General features: G+C 36.6%; 1 pseudogene; it reads right to left on the bottom strand.

Moving 5' to 3' along the window:
* Positions 1-516, bottom strand: part of LOC107143683 — a 4,517-nt pseudogene extending 4,001 nt beyond the window's left edge.
* Between the last annotated feature and the right edge of the window lie 18,279 nt (positions 517-18,795).

Below are 18,795 nucleotides of genomic sequence, written 5' to 3'. Positions count from 1 at the left end.
GGAATGTTGGCAGATGCCTGCTCCAGGTAGGCCAAGGAGCCCTGAGGGACCTCAGCCGGCTTTTTGTGCTGCACATTGATGTCCTCCAGCACCTGCTGCCAATGCCTCAGCTTTGTCAAGTGCTTCTGCACCAGTGCATCTTTCCGCTGCAACTCATTTCTTAGTTCTGAGACGTCCTCTTTTATAACTTGCTCAGGTTTCTGAACAGACAACTGCAATCTTTTTTGTAGAAAAAAGCATTCTGTCTGTCTTGCAATATCCAGAAACTTCTGGATACACTGATCAACACCAGTTCAAATTTCTTCCTGATCGGTGCCATTGACATAATCTTGACTCACGAGAGAAGCAAAGCAAGCCTCGAACGACGACTCCAGCTCGTCCACCAAGGTGCTGCTAGAAGTCCTCGGCGCGCCAGGCGCTGCCTGAAGAAGCGAAGCCTGGCCCGGGAGTCCCGGCGCGGGTTGCGGGGGGGCCCGGTGGCTGATCGGAGAACATACCACCCAGCGGAGCCGCCATGTCTCCTGGTATTGTTTTAGTCAGCTTTTTCACTGCTGTGACTAAAGGACCTGACCAAAACAACTGTAGAGGAGGACAAGTTCATTTAATGGCTCACCACGGCTTCAGAGATCTCATTCCAGAGACAGCTGGCTCCCTTCCTTGAGGCTCCAGATAAGGCAGGCACCATAGTGGAAGAGTGTAGCAGAGGGAAGCAGCTCACCTGTGGATCAGAAAGCAGAGAGAGATACAAAATATATACCCCAGAGCCACACCCCCAGTGAACTACTTCCTCCAGCCACACCCCACCTGCCTCCAGTTACCACTCAGTTAATCCCATCAGGGATTGATCAATCAACTGATTAGGTTAAGAATATAGCCCAGTCATTTCTCCTCCAAACCTTCTCACATTGTCTCACACATGAGCTTTTGGGAGGACACCACATCTAAACCATAACAGTATCAAGCACTGAAATCTGTACACCCTACTAAAAACTATCTATGCTAATTTTAATAACAATGCAATTTGGTGACATGGAAAAGACTGATACTAGTAGGTATTGATAAGTGTCTGAAAACAGGAAATATCATATATTGCTAATGGAATTGTAGGTCAATAAATATTTCTAGAGATCAGTGTGGAAGTAGATTCAAACTTTCAAATACAAATAATTTCAGGCAGAAATTTACATTTTAAGGAAATTGTCATAAGAAAAAAAAGGTCAACTGAATAAATATTGTACAAACTAGGACACAATTATAGTACCAATTACAAAAATAAATAATTAGAAACAAAATTTAACAATAAAGGTATTTGATGATAACTTTATATCATAAAACAATTGCAAATGATAATGTAAATCATTTCTTATTGTCATAGAAGGATATCTACCACATATTATGCCTTCATCAGCAAATGACCCAAATGTGTCACAAAAAGAGATGAATCCATTAGATTTGGCCATTGAGAGGTCAATGACTGAGAAATAGAGATGAAGAGGGAAAGGAAGATCAACTGGTAACAGTGAAAGTAGGGTGTGGTCTTGAACTCCACCAGTAAGGGAAGAAAAATATGTAGATTGCTGTTTGAAGTATAGTCTCTTATTTAAACTCAAAGAATCTCAGAATTTAAAAGATTTTAGAAAATAATTTTTTAAACTGACCCACTATTTCGTATTCTGTAACTGTAGACAGTATCTGTGGGCCTCCTTTGTTATGATTGACATCTGCCACTCTTGTCTTTCGCACACTTTCCCCCACTTTTCTACCTCCCCACTTATCACTTGTATTTCTAATTTTACTTTTTCAATGATGACATTACTTACATTGTGCTTTGTAATTACAACAAATTATTTTACATGTTGTCTTTATTGAGAAACTGTAGCGCTTATATTATTATGATGTTGTAATCATAGGCTCTGTTATGAACAACAGCTCAAAATAATAAAACTGCAAGCACTATTATGTTTTTGTTTTGCCTGGAGTGTCTTATGTCTTTTCCAATTGCCTTTCTTAGTTTTCCCTTGAATCCTTATTATATTCTTATTCTCTTTGGAAGTAGTCCTTTATTTCAACTCTTAGAAACTTCTTCCTTCCTTGCACACAAAGAATTCCCTGCCAGCATCCTCCATTCTAGGATGCTCTCTAGGCCTGATGAACCGTGCTCTTCCTGGGACTTCAGGTCCTTTCTCCTTTGGATGGCATCACCTCTTTCTGAATGTCATGTCCTTCTTTTCCTTGCTTATTTTTTATGATACTATCAATTCCCTCCCTAAGGAAAGATGCTTAGGAAGTGAAGTTTATAAATCCTTGAATATATGAGATATTTTTTCAGCTCTCAGATTTAATTCTTTTTCTAAGTCACATACACCACACAATTTGCCCATTTATTTTTTTTCATCCTCAACTCTTTTTTTTTTATTGGTTGTTCAAAACATTACAAAACTCTTGACATATTTCATACTTTAGATTCAAGTGAGTTATGAACTCCCATTTTTACCCCAAATACAGATTGCAGAATCACATCGGTTACACATCCACATTTTTACATAATGCCATATTAGTACTCTTCAGTGGTTTTTAGAGTATTCAGAGGCCTGTGCAACCACCCCTACAAGAACTTCTTGACATTTTCATCTTCAAAAAATAAACTGTACCCAGTAAGTAGTCACTTCTCATTTTCCTTTAACTCCTATATCCTTAGCCAAACACTAGGCTATATTCTATCTCTATAGGTGTTCTTGTTCTGGACATATAAATAGCATCTTAAATCTGTAGTCTTTTGTTACTGACTCACTTTTACTTCTTTTACTTAGCATAATATTTTCAAGATTTATCCAATTTGTTGTATATTCATATATATCCACCAAGTTTATACATATATCCAAATATATGTATATGTATGTATGTATATATTAACTACTTTTGTATTTATAGTCATTTTGTGTGTATACTACTATATTTTGTTCATCCATTCATCAATCAATAGTTCCACTTTGGGACTATTATGGACAGTGTTCCTTGATTAGGCAGGAACTACCAGCTCGGTGCTTTAGGCAGAATCGATTTACCTTCTTCCCTTATTTTAGTTGCTTTTTTGTTTTGTTTTTCTGTTTCTTTTTTCCTTTTTGTTTTTGTAGTATAGGAAATTGAACCCAGGGTTTGTGCATGTGAGCCAAGCAGTCTATCACTGAGATACATCCACAATCTTTATGAATAATGCTCTTATGAACATTTATGCACAAGATTTTCTGTGGACCTTTGTTTTAATTTCTCTTAGCTGAATATAGAATATAATTTCTTAGCTGATTTCTGGCCATATATATGATAACTCTATATTTAACCTTTTGAGAAACTGACAAACTGTTTTCCAAAGCAATATACAGATCTCTGTTCTCACTATCAATATAGTGTTTCAAATTTGTCTACATTCTCTGTACTACTGTTTATTATATCCTTGATCATAGATATCCTAGAAGGTGTGAAGTGATATGCCCTGTGGATTTGATTTGCATTTCTCTGACAGCTACTGACATTGAGCATCTCTTCATATTAACTGCCATTAGTTTCTCTTCTTGGAAAAAATACCCATTCAATTCCTTTTCCAATTTTTAAATTGGGTTATTTGTATTTTTATTATTGATTTGTAAGTTGACATGTTTTTTTTTTCTCTTCACTGTTTCTTTTTCCTGAAAACTTTAGCATTTTCTCTTTACCTTTGGTATTCTAAATTTTTACGATAACATGTCTTCTGTATCACTTTGCTGAACAAACAGTAGGTCCTTCCAAAACAAAGACTCATAATTCAGAAACTTCCACTGTCTGGATATCAAACTTTAGATCAATCTTTATGTCATTCCACTTGATTCTAATATTTTCCTTTTTTTTTTTTTTTTTTTTGCTTTATTTGCTGTTGTTGTTATTGCTCTTTTTATCATATTTCTAGAAGATTTGTTACTTCTGTTTTCCTTTATCTTCTACTGACTTTTCCATTGGTTACACTCTTAGGTTTCTTTTTTTTTATTATTTTAACAGCACACTGTTCTTAATTTTAAAATATTTCGCTAAAGTCTTTCTTATGATTCTAGAGAGGACCTTAAAGTTCTCGTGTGTTTCTTTAATGAGATATTCCCTTTCAAATCACTATTGCTAATTATTAAACTTGGTCCCTATCTTTCATATTTCTCATTTGTTTGATTCCTTGATTGTCTGTTCTTAAGGTTAACGCAGCAGAGAATGCACTGGATTCCTTTATATTTGTGGGCAAGAGTTTACCAACTAGAGGCTTCACCTACAATTGAGCCAATAATAGCAAGTCAACCACTGTAAATGACCACAGTATTGAAGACTTCACTCTAGGAAACCAACTCCCGCATTAACATTCCTAGTTTTATCCAGTAGCCCTTTTAAATTACTCTAGGTAAGAAGTCTCCTTTCTTTTTTTATTGTGATAAAACATGTATAATATAATACTCACAATTTTAACCATTTCAGTGATATTAAGTACATTCTATTGTTTTGCAACCATTACCATGTCCATGTCAGAATTTTTCATCATCCCACACTGAAACTCCACACCCATTGAACGAGTACTTCCCCTAAACAGAAAGAGACCTCTGTCCCTATTAAATAGCAACAACCCTTGGCAACCACTGTACCACTTTCTATACCCATCTGTTACGGTTTGGATGTGAGGTGTCCCCCCAAAATTTATGTATGAGACAATGCAAGAAGGGCTGGAGGAGAAATGATTAGCTTATGGAAATCCTAACCCAATCAGTGAATCAATCCTCTAACTGGATTAACTGAGTGGTAACTGAAGGCAGGTAGTGTTAGAACAAAGAGATCTTCCCAACACAAACTTCATGGATCATTTCAGCGTTTTATTCAGGAACGGAACTACAACTACGGGAATGGACCCACTTTCCTGGTGGAAAATGAGCCACTGAACAAAGAAGGGCAGTAGGCTCATATACTTTGTGGGTGATTTAGTGAGTGTCATAGTTTGGGCACTCAGGAAATTGAGTTGTTGGGTTGGGGGTCCATGGCCAGCACCTGGAGAGGAGTTATATCTGAAGAGATTACAGTTTCCTAGAGACTATCATTCTAGGTTTGATGAAACAGTTTCTCCCCGCCTGTGGCCCACATCTGAAAAGGATTTATCCTGGGAGAGATGAAAGCTATCAATGTATAGCTTTCTTTTTCATTCCATTTTCCTAGGCCTCACTATTTTGGTTTTTTCAGTTTCCATTTCCAATAGGTAGGGTGTGGCTGGAGGAAGTGGGTCATTGGGGGTGTGCCTTTAGGGCATGCATTTTGTATCTGGAGTGGAGTCTGTCTGTCTGTCTCTCTCTCTCTCTCTCTCTCTCTCTCTTTCTCTCTCTCTCCTTTCTGATCATCCACTCTTCCACCATGATGTTCAGCCTCATTTCAAGCCCCAAGAGAGAAATAGAGCCTGTCTATGGACTGAGACCTCTGAAACTGTGAGTCCCAAATAAATTTATCCTCCTCTACAATTGTTCTGGTCAGGTCTTTTAGTCACAGCAGTGAAAAAGCTGACTAAAACACCATCTTTAATTTTTACTTTTGTTGGGAGGCATTTGGGGCTTAAGGAAAGGAAAATGTGTAAGAAGAGAATATTTTTCAGCAACAGGTTCCCCATCTCCTCCACCCCTTATTTTTAAGGCTATCTGCCCCCATTGTCTATTCTAACCTGGAGTCTCCAAGTCCCATATGACCCCTGGTATTTATAAGGTAAAGCTCTTCTGATTTGTGCCTTTTTCTGGACATTTTCTAAGCTATGATTTCCTCCATCCTTTTTAACCTATCTGTACTCTGCTCTTTTCTCCCCATTATATTTAATGAAATCTTTCACACTCCATTGACTAGCTTTCAGAAAAGGAATTTTTATTCTTATTATGCGTTTTGGATCATAGAAGTAGAATCAGCACATGCTCAATCTACCTACTGAACCATAAGCCTGTGCTGAAGTTTTAACCTCTAATAAAGGTTAACAGGTATACTTAACCAGAAATCTAACAATTTTATATCTGAAATCAGTATCAAAATTCAAAAATGTCTTTTATAAAAATAAAAAAATTCAGATAGCTATTGAAAATCAACATATGGGATATACATTAATGAAAATTTTGTTAAATAAATTTAAGTTCCAAAGTATAATACATGGGGTCTTTATAGCCCAGATATAAGTTTCTTTAAAATTAACTGTTTGTGAATAGCATATTGAAGTCCTTCAGTAATTCTTCACTAGTCTTTACTATTAAAGTCTCAGTAGAATAGTATCTTGTAATTAAATGGACATTTGTTAAAATTCATGAAGGATAATGAATGAAAAACTGATTTCTTCTTGCTCTTAATTATTCCTGTATCTAGCACAGGAAGGAGATCATATAGGGTAGTGATTCTGGTGCAGTCTGTGACGTCAAGAACACCTATTTGACTATGTCTTATTTTACCTGGGCAAATTTTCTCAGCACCTCAAGTCATCCCTCATCTGGAGAACAGAACATAAAATAATATCTGTTCATAGGGTGCCACAAGCCATCTGTGGACTGTGTGTGGATTGTGTTGCTCATAGTAGCCTCTTGAGGGGATAGGCCTGGTTCTATCAAGGGATCAAACTCCCTATCAAGGGAATGATTGCATGATACAGGTGCATCTCCCCCTCTAGCTCTGCCTAAGATCCCACGCAGCACTTGAGATGGGTGTGACTCTCCAGGATGTCAATCAATCTGCTGACCACTAGACATCACAAAGCAAGACTCCATCCTTGAAAACTTACCCCCCTCTGATGCCCTTGCTATATAATAAAGAGATTCCAGGCTCACATTCTCTTTTCCAGCACTCTATCCAGCATGGAAGCTGACCCTTAAGGTCACAGAGCCGTCCCTCCCTTGATCTGAAAAACTTATGTCTGTGTCGCATGATTTTTTACTGCTTTCTTAGCTTAATGTTGCAGCCAGCTCTTTTAAACCCAGTTCGTTTTGTCTGCATGGGTCGTGGGTGAGAATAGGGCATCTGTGAAGAACAGACGATGCAAGTGTAAGTCTGTGCTCATAGTAGATGCTTAAAAAATACAAGCTTACATCTTCCACTGTTGGACACCAGGGTCATTCTGCATGAGTCAGATTCCAGATAACTCCAATTCCCTGACCTTGACCATGTTACTCAGGCCCTCTGTGTCTCATTCTCTCATTTGTAAAATTGAGTTAATATTGTAGTACACATTAAAGGGCCATTTTGAGGATCTGAGGATTGAATACAATAAAATAGGTATAGGATTGAAAATAGTCCTCTTTTTATTAACACCCACGTCATCATTCCATGATTGGTCTCACTAGAGCTAATTATTATTGAATCGAACATCTGTAGAGTCTCGTGTGAAAAACTAGAGACAAACATAGTTTTGATATTGTTCTACCTTATAAGACAGTCTCTTTCCTGGATCCTCTTTAGTTTACTCCACCTCAAATTGTTTGAAAACTTCCTTTGTTTGTATATTTTGAACCAATCAATATTTTATTCAAAATAATCCACATTCAAATCATCACCAGCAACACACAGGTACAATACTCATCCTTGTCATCTTTAAAAACAGCCAAAATCTACAGAGACCTGTAACTTCTACTGTTTTTACATTTCATTGAATTTTCAGTATCCCTTCTTGCATTGCCACCATATTATTTTTTTTTCCTTTAGTGAGACATAAAAGTGTTACTTCTTCACTGTAATTGCTTTTAAGAGCTTTCTAACATTTTATCTTAACAACTTGATCTTTAAAAATTCTTTTTTCCCACTATAGGTCTTTTCTTACAAGTGGAAACAGTTCAGTTTAAAAGAAATTGAGTTAAGTTGCACTGGCTTCCAGCCAAAATGGACAAACAGCTCAAATTTTATCCTGAGTCAGTGTTTTTTTCTCAAGCTGGTTGCTTGGAAAGTCTATTTTGATCATAATATAAATGCTAACTATCACATAAGATTGTATTTGCACTTTCTTTCCTTTGAAATGTATGTCTCCCTTCCTGGGCTTCTGTCCCCACTACACCTACCTCATTCTCCGGATGCCCACTCTGTCTCCAGATCCAGCTTACACTTAACTTTTGCTGTTTTCTCTTCAAACTTGAGTTCTACTTAGCTTCACAGACCTTGTGGCTCCCTCAGAACTTCATTCTACCTCCACATAGCCTTTACCACTTATAAAGCAACCATCAAAAACTAGTCCCATCACTGAACTAGGCCTAATGAGAACAGGTCAATGTGAGATTCCTCTCCACATCTTCAGTATCTCATGATCAATATATATCTATCAAAAGAAGGACTTAAGTGGTTCTCTTGGGCAGCATCATTGCTTTCTTTTGTTCAATCTCTCCTTTGAGAAAACCAAGCCCCTGCTCATACAGGCCACTGGATCCCCATAGGATGGCACAGCCTTTCCTCTTAAGGTGGATGTGCGACCCAGGAATGAACAATCGAGAATTTCAAGGACTTCATCTCACTGGCCACTGTGATTAAGAAAGGAATAGGCATTGACCCTGGCTGGGTTAACTCCTTAGTGTTATCTGGGGATTTGCAGAAGGAATTTGGGAAGATACCTTATCTCTTTTCTTAAACGACTATGCATAAGAACATAAGGGCCTAAAGCTGTTCCTGCATCTTTGCCACACCTAGGGAGCATTTATAGAATGATGTTTATCCAGAAAAAGAGATAATAGCTAAGTCTTAATGGCCCAAGGCAAAATTCTGATGATACCAGTTAAACTCCAAACTTGAAGTTAAACACATAATTGAAGTTCGTTTTTATTGAAGGGTTATGTAAAATAATATTCCTACAAGACAGCTCCCAGGAAAAAACAGAAAGATAGTGTGGTTCAGGAGGGAAAAAGAAAATTAGCCAAACATTAAACCTTTCCCAGTAAATACTTTCCCAGGAACATTGGGCCCTGAAGGAAAAAAGCCAACTTTTATCCCTTTCTGGTTCATCCCCAGCATCTCCATCAAAAGCAAACATTTCATCCTTTCCCAACCACAGTGGGCCTTCAAGGGAGGAGGTGGGTATTGAGATGCTGGGCCATGGATTTTTACCCTTTCCCATTATCAATGAGTCCTGGAAAGAGAAAAGCAAATAGTGAAGCTCTGAGAAACAATGAACCCCAGCAAAAGAAGATATGCAATGAACACCAAGTTCTGAGCTTCTCTGATAACAATGAATTTAAAACTTTTTAAAACTGCTTTCCTGAGTTAAAATTTTAACCTGCACAACTAGTTCCCCGACTGTCCAATCAGCATGTCCACAGTTTCCAATGATTAATTCACCTTCATTGTGAACTATAAAACTCAGAGCCCCTCTGTAACTGGTGGCCATTTTTGTACCAAAAAATGAGCCTTTCCAGTGCCTGATTGATTGACTCTGCTGCAGAATAAAGGAAAGCTTGCTGATCCATTTGAGGTCTGCTTCCATCCTGGTTATTTGTATTTTCATTATAGTGTCAAAATCATGTTCATTATTTCTGCTTACACTTATCCCCTCCAGTTACGTTTTCTGTTTCTTTGGGGTTTTATTTGTTTGTTTCATTTAATTTTCTTAAGCTAAGTTTGAGTACCATATCTGTCACTGGCAATTAGAAGGGGAAAAAAAGTCCTGAAAAACACAGTTACTTCTTCATACAAAGGCATGAATTTTTAAGATCATGGAGTGAACCAACATTATTGTTACCCACAGAGAAATCAGGCAAATCTTTGATTTCAGCGACATGCTGTTGACAGGCTAGCTGCTATTGGTGGGCAAGCTAGCCCACCAACAACTATTTTTATTAAAAAAATATAAAAGATTAAAATTTTTCCTACTTCATTTTAAAATCTTCTAACATGATTCTCCTTTTAGAAGCATTGGTTCATATGCAAAAACAAATGTATTATAATTTTTTCTTGTTCTTAAATTGATAATGAAAGTAAGAAAAATGAAAAAAACTATACAAAGAAAAGTAATTTTAGAGGATCACTATTGACTTTTACAAAGTTTTTTTCTGTTTTGTTTTGTCTTGTTTTGCCCCAGGTATTGTACACAAAGGAGTAGCATTTTTGATATTTGACAACATGAAAATAAAACATGTTCTTTGTACTTACATACTCAAACCCCCAAATCATGTAGCTCTACTGCAAACATTCTTGAACTTAGCATGTATAAGAATCATCAGAAGGTATTTGTTAATACTAGGATTCAAAGTGTACCAACTCAAATATTCTGATTTACTATGCTTGAGTGAGGCCAAGAATCTAAATTTTAAACAAGCACCCCAGGATAGTCTGAATTAAATGGTGCCCTGACTACACACTGAGAAACCCTGCTCTCTGAGGCAAAAGGGATCATAAAAGGTGATAAACCTCAGAGCTGACTCCTTCCCTACAAGGTGAGAAATGAAACTAGCTTTCACAAAAGAAAATATTAAAAAGGGAAAGGTCTTAGAATTTAGTACATTGTATATTTTCTTAGGTTCTGTAGGACAAAAGCTGTTGAAGGCCTCTTTTGACAAGAAAAATACAAAGCCCCAATTCTATTCCTTTCTCATTCAGGAAGGAGTTCGTTTCTTTATTTTTTACTAAATGGGACATGAGAAATTGCTTAGAAATAATATGGCTTCCTGAACCTTATATCTAAGGCATAAAATCTGTTACATTTTCAGAAACATAAAACAGATTTCAGAGAAACCTCACAGGTCATTTAACCCAACCATTATCAGATGTTGGAATCTTTTCTGCACCATTCCCTAAAAGTGGTCATTCCATCTCTGCTTGAACACCTCCAATGACCCAAAACTCATTACTGTATGAGAAAGAGATTTTTTTTTCTCTTGTGGTCAAAGTTTGTGTTTGTTGGTTTGTAGGTGATTTATCGGTTTTTCCCTCCCACCAGGCTGAAACCTACCTCCCAGTGTAGAGCATTTGTTAGTCTTAGACCTGCTTTATCTGTGTCAACAGAAAAAGCATAAATATCTTGTATGAAGTGTTTATAATTATTTGAAAAGCTATTTTGATACACATTAAATATTCTCTTTTCCATATTTTTAATAAGTTTCTTCCTCTATTTCATTCTAGGCCCAGTTTCTAGAGACTTTCTCCCTGCATGATATCCCTCTATCCTCTCTTCTTAGTTCTTCAAGTTGTCCTGTGAATTAGAGGATTTATCAAAAGGGGTAAACAGCTTATTTTAGTTCTCCATAGCAAATCCACATGGATTAAAGCTACTCTTCGTGAGCCTTCTTGTAACATCTTCCTCTTAGTGGAGATAAACTTCATTTAACTAAGAGCAATAAACTAAAGGGAAGTGAAGACCCCAGGACTTAGCTACCCCATTTGAGCAGATGATATGTGTGTTCTAGGTGACACCCCTGGAACCAAAATTTGTCTCCTCTTGGGATCTAGGTTTTATGTGCTTATTTAAGAGCAGAAGATGCAGACAAGATGAGTTGGGTGTTGACACATTCTTTACCCTGTAGTTCAAGACCATTATTCCTCTCAGCACTGTGGCCCAACGTAATGTAACAAGTAAGTGACTGTCACTGCTGCCTCAGGCACACTCGTCCTAACCCTTCCTGCCAGGGGGGCTCACTCAGATGGTGTTGCTGAAAGTGGAGGCCTACTTTCCATTGTGCTGTCCACTCTTAAGACTTTCTCATTTGATGTGGGTCATTAATTCAGTTTGTATCTTATTCCACAAGATATATATATTGTAAAATATTGTGTGTGTATAAATTTTTCCTACTTTATTTTGAAATATTTTCTCTCTCTCTCTCTCTCTCTCTCTCTCTCTCTCTCTCTCTCTCTCTCTCTTTTCCAGATTAAACAAGCTTCTTCAGCTATTTCTTTCCAGGTCCAGGTTCAGAACTTCCATGAGCTTCCCAGCAAGCCTGGATCAGGAAAAGTTGATGGCATCTAGCCTAAGTGCAGAGTTTGGCCTTTGCCCCTCCTACAGTATTTATGTGATATAGTGACAAGTGCTAAAAGAGAAATGCAGAGAGAGTATTTGGTGAATACAGAAAAAGAAGAAATTATTTCAGGATAAAATAAGGAAGGAAATGTTTGAGGGTACAGAGATCAAAAAAGCAAGGAACACCAGAAAAAGGGGATCCTACAAGAAGAAAACAGGCCAGGGGATCTCAGTGTGGTGCTTCATTCAAGAAATAGAACTGGAGGTCAGAAAATGAAGTATTAGAGCTAAAAAAAAGTTAGGTAAAACATATTCCATGAATTCTGAATATTCTTTTTAAAAATATAATTTTATGCCAGTGCACTTAAAAGTATAATCAATTATTTCTATGATTGTGAGAAAAATCAATGAAACAAATTCATAACACAAATGAAATACTCTTTTATCAATGGAAGGGGCATAAAGAATAAAACAACTGCACTGCTTCTGGGAACTGTTTAGTGCTAATGCTAATCTGCTCTTACTGAAACTCTGACTTTGACAAGACAAATAAGGTAAATTATAATGCAGAAGAAATTAATTTACAAGTATATATTACATGACTCTGGTAAAGTTTATAAGCACAGGTTTATGACTTAATTACTAATATTTCTCAAATTTTCTTTACATGGAAAATTCTTGAGAATATTGCATGGATAATCACCATCAGCCCTCACTACTCTGCCGACTTGGCCTCCAGTCTACTCTGCTCTTGTAGGTCTAAAGGCGAATGAGCATGTAAAATATAGATGTGTGCCATTATACTAACTGGTAACACATGCTACTGCCTAGTAAAATAACTACTAACAAAGTAGACCCTGCTTGTTTAGAAATTCCTGGTCCAGAAATAACAACTTATTTTTTTTCTTAGCACAACCTCCACTGGAAATTTCTCAAAATGTATAAAAATCCCCAACTTACTTTACCATTGTGCCCTTCCATGAATTCTTTCATTCACCATAAAATTTACCAACTTGAAATCCAGAACTTATCTAAAATAAATGTGAACCAGCAGTAATGACAAGAGTTAACATTCACGGACGCTCAGTTGTGGGCTATGTGCTAGACACTGCTCAAGGCAGTCTATGTATCCACTCACTCTTCTTTTAACAATACTTCCAGGTAGGCTTTCTTACTTTCTCCACTTTAAAAAAAAAAAAAAACCTAAGTATAAAGGTTGGTAAATTTGACCAAGGTCATGTAACAAGTAAGTGACAGAGAATGTGGCTACATGACCATAAGTACTCCACTGTGCTACCACCACATGTGTTCATGTGTACATAGAAAATAATAAAATACATTAGGATTACCAACTCTAATCTGCACAAAAGTTGATCAATTGTATGAGCCAGAGTGAAATCATAATAAAGACAGAATATTTTTAAACAAATTATATATATGAGGGATACCACCATCAATTTATTCATACATAGGAATTACTAATATCATCTCTTTCATTTTTTATTACCATTACCAAGCACAGATATAGATACTTAGATGCACTGGAGAAGTATGAATTACTTAAACTATGACAAAGAAGTCAGAACCAGAAAATAATATCCTCCTTAATTGCTTTATCTCAACTAGGAGCAAGGTAGCCAATAAATGAGATACAGGTGTTATATAATTGCTTATGCATTTTTATATAAGTATTATTTTTTGATAAAATAAGATCATTGTGGAGGCAAGACTTTTATTGCATCTCCCAAGGGTTTATAACTGAGTCTTTGAAATCAACTGAAAACAGGCAGATTAACAGGAGAAAAGGTATACAAATGCATTATGTGCATGGGAACATCATAGGAAAGAAAAGCAAATACACAATAAATCAGTGAGATTCAGAGGCTTTATGTCCTCTTCATGGGAGATAGGGGGTGTAGGCAATTTAGGGGAGACTAAATGGTTTGGAGGGAAAAATGAATAGGCCCTTAGAAAAATAGATGATATTGACAAACGTGCCAAAATCATATGTTGGAGAAAAAGCAGCCTGTTTAACAAATGGTGCAGGGATAAATTGACATCTATATGTAGAAGATTGAAACCAGACCCCTATCTATCACCCTGTACAAGAACGAACTCAAAATGTTTCAAATACCTAAATGTAAATGTAATACTAAAACATGAAAACTGCTAAAAGGAAAGATAGGAGAAACACTTCAAGAAATAGGTACAGGCAAACACGTCCTGAATAGGACTCTAATAGCTCTAGAAATAATAGCAAGAATTGACAAAATGGACAACAAGGAAAACAATTAACAGCGAAGAGAAAACCTATAGAATGGGAGAAAATCTTTGTTAGCTATTCTTCTAACAGAGGATTAATATCCATAATATATACATAACTCAAAACACCAAAAAACCCACAAATGACTCAATCAATAAATGGAAAAATTAATTGTACAGACACTTTTCAAAAGATGTATAAACAGTCAAATTTATATGAAAAAAAGTTCGACATTTTTAACCATTAGGAAAAGGCAAACTAAAAATACTTTGTGATTCTATACCACCCCAGTCATAATGGCAATCAAGAATATAAAAAATAATAAATACTACCAAGGATGTGGGGGACAAGGAATCTTTATAGACTGTTGAACAGAAATAGAACTTCTATATGAGTCAGCTACACCACTGCTATAGGAACTGGAGTCAACTTTCTATACAGATACCCACATACCCATGCTCACTGCAGCACAATTCATAATAACCAAATTATGGAATCAACCTAGATGCTCAACAATGGATGAATAGATAAAGTAAATGTGATGTACATACACAATGGAATATTATTCAGCCATAAAGGAGAATGAAATAATGTAATTTACAGGAAAATAAATGGAACTGAAGATCATAATGTTAAGCAAAATAAAATAAAAAAACAAGTATCACATGTTTTCCTTCATATACAGAATCTGCCGGAGGGTGTAGATAAAGATAACAAGGAATTAGCAGGGAGACTTAGAGAAGAAGGGGATAGGGGAAGGGGAAGAGAGGAGAATGAGTGAACATGATCAAAGAATCTTATATGCATGTACAGATATGCTACAATGAAACACTTTACTCTGCATAATTGAAATATACTAATATGCAAAAAAAAAAGAGGGCTGGGGATATAGCTCAGTTGGTAGAAAGCTTGCCTTGCATGCACAAGGCCCTAGGTTCAATCCCCAGCGCCACAAGAAAAAAAAAAAATGTAAAAAAAGAACAGATGATAGTTTATGTCAGAGAGTTTAGGTGTAGTGCTGACTTTGAGTCTTCTCCTAGAAAACTAGGAGTTAGTCATCCCTGGCTGATGAAACTCTCAGGCAGGAGATTGATTACAAGTAAATTCCTTCTCTCTCTTTAGGTACCTAAGGGGAGTTCAGAGAAAACCTATCCATGAACTTGCTGCTTCTTTTCAAGTGCATTTGACTCAAAGTAATCAGTATATAATAACAGTATATTTTGGGGTAGCATTTTCCTGAACTCCTTTAAGATCCCAGCACATGATAATTTAACAAGCAGAAGTTCCCATTCTCCATCATTACTCAAGGCTTGATACCTACCTAAAGCACCTTTGAATTTTCCTTCTTTAGCTCTACTTCCTCTCGCCAACCAGCACTACTGTTGCCGCAGGTTATTTCTGCTACTGTTTTTCCATTGGTCTCCTCCATGTCATTCCACTGCCATCGCTCACCTACCCCTTCTTACTTCATACAGAGAGTACTTTATTTACTTGTTAGAGAGCCTGCCTGTGTCCACATCATATCATCAACCTTATGGGTCACACCCAGATCTGGCATCAGGACTTGTAGCCTGCGCAGTTACACAGGGATCTACATTTAGAAGGACCAGGCTTTGTTTCATGTTCCACTATCATTATGGTGAAATTTTAAATTCATGAACAAGGGGCCTCAATTTTTTTTGTTGTTGTTCTGAGCTTCTCAATTATGTAGACAACCCTGGACATCTCACTCTCTCTTTCAGAATTTTGAACAGTACCTTTTCATAAATACCATTAAACTAATGGTATTTTTTCTAGACCAGTATTCATAACATGGTCACAACATCTTTCTCCATATTTGCAGAGTATGGCACAATTCAAGAGACCTTTGTTCTTTCATTTCTTCATTCATTTTATAAATCTTTATTAAATGCTACCATAGCTACAAAGATGTGTATAGTATACTTTTGCCTACCACTCCAACCTTATCTCATGAATCCCTCCCCTAATCTACTTGCTGTAGACAGACAGACAAATATTAGCCTCCTGTAACCTTTCCCAAGTCTCTACCTTCTGGCATTTGTTCCCCCATTCTTCTTTTCAAGAATTCAATTTACTACGACTTCTGTGGCTTTGTTTCTTCTCACATTTCAAGTTTGTAAAAACGCATAACCAGAAAGAGCATTTCTAATCCTATGTATAACACTGGAGATCTCTGTATTCTTTGTAACACACTCTATTTACTTATTCTTAACAATGTAACAAAAATTATCATGAAGACATTAATGGTAGATGCTGAGGTGCTTTACATATATTATCTTGTTCCACGTAACTCCATGAGATCAGCATTATTCTTTCATGGCAGCTAACACAATATGCACTCATGTTGTGTGCTAACTCCCTTGTTTGGTCTATTTCACACGAATGTGAGTTTACTAAGAGTTGTGATAATGTCATCTTGGTTCACTGTTGCATCCTCTACATTTTGCATATTGTAAGAAATCAATAATTTCTCATTGAATAAATGATTACCTACCATGTGCAAGGCCCTGATTATTATGTTGTGTATTTCCCAAATGATCAAGAATCCTGGACATTTCTTTCTTTTTGCAAGTGTTTGTAGTTTACTACTGATTTAACTTATACTGTTCTGTTAGATTGGAATGCACTCCTTTATATTAAAATCCTATGCAGCTAAGAAAACCCAAGTCAAATAATATCTTTCCCATGAGGACATTCATAAATAATCTCTTTCATTTCCTCTCCCAGCAAGGCCCTCACTGACCCTTGCTTACCTCTCTTCCTGAATTTCCCAGCACATCATACTTCTCTCAAGGTGCTTGTATCTTGCTTTGCAGTACAATGGGCTTTGTATTTGTTTGTCTTTATAAATGACTAGCTGTGTTGTTCATCTTTTATTAGTGCAGCATTGAGGATAATGTTTGATCCATATTAGGTAGTTAGTACACATTTTAATTGAACTATTTCCACCAATATTCACTTTTTGAGAGGCTTTCAAAATCATTTCCAAATTCAAATAATTCGAAATCATCATCATGCATCAACATGTCCAGCTACATTCTAATTATCCTTTAAATTACTTGACAAGTAGAGATTTGTGTGAAAGTGATTAAGAAGTTTGCTTTTCTTTTTCTTTCCCATTTGAGAAATCTCTGCTGATATATCTTTGCTCAAGGATTCCCAGAAGCAAATTTAGAACATAAGAATAGCATACAATGCAGACCAGCTAGGCGGACGGAATGAACATGATATTTAGAATCAAATACAACTAGATTTGTAAACATTGTCTATCACTACCTAAGAAAAGTTTGATAAATCATACCATCTACCAGTTCCCCAGTTTCCACATCTGACATATTAGGAAAATATCTCAGAGAGTGGTGTGAGGATTGAAGTCTTAAGACACAAACCAATATGTTGATAATTAAATATTAATATTAAAAATTTAATTAACATGTTTAATAGTATTGAAATAGATTCCCAGCACAAGATTGCTGGCTGAATATATTTATTCTCTCTTCTCATCCCAGTTTTTGTGTGTTTTGTTTTAAGGCTAAAACTCTTTGAGAGAAAAATAGAATGGGAACCCAATCATCAGCACTTTTGAGATTTCAAAAGTCAGAAAGTAAATGGAAGAGAACTGATGGAAGCTGAGGAGAGGAAACCTTAAAATATACACAGACGATAAGGTCAAGGTAGGGGTAGTCGGCTTAACCCACAGAGCCTTGGAAAAGATCTAGATTCAGAGTGAAAAGGTAGGTGGCAAGAGGGGGAGGGAGCCATAGGCAAAGGTTATCTAAGTTCTGAGGGGGATGCCACTGTCCTTCAGTTCCTTGAGGTACCAAATCACCATTCAGTACAAGCCCAACTAAAGATATTTTCAGATATTAGACTCCAACATTCCTTCTTAGGACATTACTTGAGAATGCTCTCCAGCACAGCATGGAAGTGAAATATGAGAAGAAAACATGGTATTCAGTAGACAGAGGAGACAAACCAGAAAAACAGTGAAAGAAAACCAAGATGACACCTGGCAGCCACCAGTCTAGAAAAGAGCATGAAAATGGCAGACCATGGGAGGAAGTTCTACAAAATGGGCACAACATACATTGTAAGGTACATGTGACAACCTGGAAAAACTTAGGAATATGAAAAATATATATATAGAACGCTAGAAAAACTCAATGATGAAAAAAAAGACATTAAAATAGAACTATATTTGAACTATAAACCCACAGTTCATTCCAATTCTAAGCAGAAATTAGTGAATTTCAAGAACAAAAATGGAATGGATTTTCAGCAGGAGCCAGAAAAAAGACAGCTCTTTTCCCAGAGGGAAAAAAGCATGAAGTTCTAGGGCAGGAAGGACTGTGAAGAGGCACAATCCAAATACAGGTAAACCCTAACATGGAATTATTAGTATAGTATGGAGAGGAGAACCCATTTGAATAATTGCCTTTGAGGAAAACAGAAGTCCTGATGTTGGAAACATGTAGAAAGAAATCTGGACACATGACTTGGCTTTGCAAGGAGACATATTCCTACAGTCTTACTATTGTAATTGTCAGTTACCAACCATCAACTTTGAGAATCA

The sequence above is a fragment of the Marmota marmota genome, unplaced genomic scaffold (genome assembly GCF_001458135.2).
Source record: "Marmota marmota marmota unplaced genomic scaffold, marMar, whole genome shotgun sequence".
Classification (NCBI taxonomy): Eukaryota; Metazoa; Chordata; class Mammalia; order Rodentia; family Sciuridae; genus Marmota; species Marmota marmota.
This window is presented reverse-complemented; position numbering and strand designations above follow the sequence as displayed.